Source organism: Mauremys reevesii, linkage group 17 (genome assembly GCF_016161935.1).
Source record: "Mauremys reevesii isolate NIE-2019 linkage group 17, ASM1616193v1, whole genome shotgun sequence".
NCBI classification, from domain to species: domain Eukaryota; kingdom Metazoa; phylum Chordata; order Testudines; family Geoemydidae; genus Mauremys; species Mauremys reevesii.
Window position 1 is genome coordinate 8,382,014 of NC_052639.1, and position 2,561 is coordinate 8,384,574.

Below are 2,561 nucleotides of genomic sequence, written 5' to 3' on the forward strand. Positions count from 1 at the left end.
TGCTACCTGTAGCAGTTACTGAGACCTGAGGTTGTTCTTATTTGCTGACTTGTCCAAATTGGCTAACACTTGACAGTGGTTTCTCTAGCAAAGGCCAGTCCCTGGCCCCTTGGTCCAGACATCCTCATTCACATCAGGCTGGGGTGACCAGATGTCAAAGATGAAATATCGGGACGCGGGGGCAGAGCAAAAAAAAAAAAAAAAGCCGGAGGCTCCCCCCTCCCCCGCCAGGCGGCAGTGGCACAGCCCCGTCTCCACCCAAGTCTCGGCTCCGACCCCTGATACACCCCCAGCTCCCCTGTCCCCTCGCTCCTGGGCCCAGCCTGGGCTCCGAGCTCTGCAGCCGAGCCGCACTCCAGGTCCCTCCTGCAGCTCCCGGGCAAGGGGCGAACCAGGCAGCCGGGCCCGGGCCCTCCTGGCAGAAGCGTGTCTGCCCCATGTGTGTCTCTGCCCCCCACCCACATGGGTCCTGCCCGCTCCCCACTGCCCCCAGCCCCACTGCGCTGCCCCGCAGGCTCCAGGGCTGGAGCAGCCTCCATGCTGTGCTCCTGGCCATGGCCCGTGTGCAAACCTGGGAGGGAGGAGGATGCCGCCTGCTTGGGGAAGAGGCAGGGCCAGGGCGGGGATTTGGGGAGGGATCCAATGGGGGAAGGAGGGGGCGGAGTCGGAGGGGCGAGTGTCCCTCCGGGCTCTGCCTGTGTGCCGGAGCAGAGAGCAAAATTGTTTGTTTGTCCAGTGTCCTGACCAAATATCGGTCGGGACGCGGGACAAACAGGCAAATATCGGGACAGTCCCGTTAAAATTGGGAAGTCTGGTCACCCTACATCAGGCTTCAAGTTGAGAATCATTTCCCCTTCCCGCTCTGTGGGAGGGGAGACTTTTAAACGCGCTCTCTGTGCGACTGCACATGGCTAAGCAAAGAGAACGAACCCAAATCCCCCCTGTGCTTTGGGAGCCAGGTTTGCGGTGGGAATTCTGTAGTTCAGATGACTTCATGCCTGGACATTGGGATTCTTTACCAGTTTCTCTGGCATTGGGGCATTTTTGTGCTGATGGCTGAGTGGTTAAGGCGTTGGAGTCGAACTCCAATAGGGTTCCCCTGTGCAGGTTCAAATCCTGCTCACAGCGAGGCCTGTGTTTTAGCCAGTCCCTCACCCGGGCAATACTTCTGTCCAACCCCCGAGACACTCTCAATTCTCTCCCCACCCCAAGGAAATCCTGTTCTGCTCCTTTCACAGAGATCCCTGGGACACCCCCTCACACTGTGTCCCTGAGGTGTCAGGCAAACTCTCAGCACCTGAAGCCTCTGCCACTCACCTGGTGCCCCATAGATCAGCCATAGCCCTGGTTCTGCTCCCCCCGCACCCTGATCCTCATCCCCAGCCAGAGCCCTCATCCCCCCGCACCCTGATCCTCAGCCCGAGCCAGAGCCCTCATCCCCCTGCACCCTGATCCTCAGCCCCAGCCAGAGCCCTCATCCCCCTGCACCCTAATCCTCAGCCCCAGCCAGAGCCCTCATCCCCCTGCACCCTAATCCTCAGCCCCAGCCCTGAGCCCTCATCCCCCCGCACCCTGATCCTCAGCCCCAGCCAGAGCCCTCATCCCCCTGCACCCTAATCCTCAGCCCCAGCCAGAGCCCTCATCCCCCCACCCCCTAATCCTCAGCCCCAGCCCGAGCCCTCATCCCCCCGCACCCTGATCCTCAGCCCCAGACAGAGCCCTCATCCCCACACCCTAATCCTCAGCCACAGCCCTGAGCGCCCCCATCATGAACCCCTCAGCCCCACAGCCTCACCCCACACCCCAACCCTCTTCCTGAGCCCTCCTGCATCATGAACCCCTCATCCTCAGCCCCACAGCCCTCACCCCTGCACTCCCTCCTATCCCCAAACTCCCTCCCAGAGCATGCACCCCTTCCCAGAGCATGCACCCCTCCCCCGTCCTACACCCCCACCCCCACCCCACAACCAGCACCCAAACACCCGCCCAAAACCAGCACCCAACACCCCCGCCAGCACACACACCCCCCCCCCCCCCCCCCACCCACCACCCAAACTCCATCCCAAAGCCTGCACCCTGCACCCCTCCTGCACCCTAATCCCCAGCCCAGGATCTGCACCCTAGACCTCCCTTCCCCCCAGAGCCTTAGGCAGGTGGGGGCGGAGTTTTGGGGGGGTGGAGTTGGGGGCGGGTTCTGGGCACCACCAAAATTTCTACAAACTTGCCACCCATGAATGTGTTAGTGAATGTGTAAATGGATTGTTGTTTGTGCAAGTCCCATATGGTCTAGTGGCCAGGATTATTGGTGTTTTCATGCAGGCAGCCTGGATTCAATTCCCAATGTGGGAACAGTCCAGAGCTTTTGCTCAGAGGGGAGGCAGGAAATGAAAGGAATGGGAAGGGAACTGGCCAGCAGGGGAGTTGGACAGTGTTGGGAGGGGATCCCAGAAGTGGGGGTGGAGGGCAGAGGTCTGAGGGGAGATCAGGGAAGAATCCCAGCTGTGTGGGAAGTTGACACTCTGGAGAGCACAGGCCTGGCATGGGGAGTGGGAGGAGTGACT

At 61.0% G+C, this 2,561-nt stretch overlaps 1 non-coding gene across 1 annotated transcript; it reads left to right on the forward strand.

Moving 5' to 3' along the window:
• The first annotated feature begins 1,048 nt into the window (after positions 1-1,048).
• Positions 1,049-1,128, forward strand: TRNAS-CGA. Its single transcript has one exon. It is a non-coding gene; the product is annotated as a tRNA-Ser (tRNA).
• Positions 1,129-2,561: the final 1,433 nt, after the last annotated feature.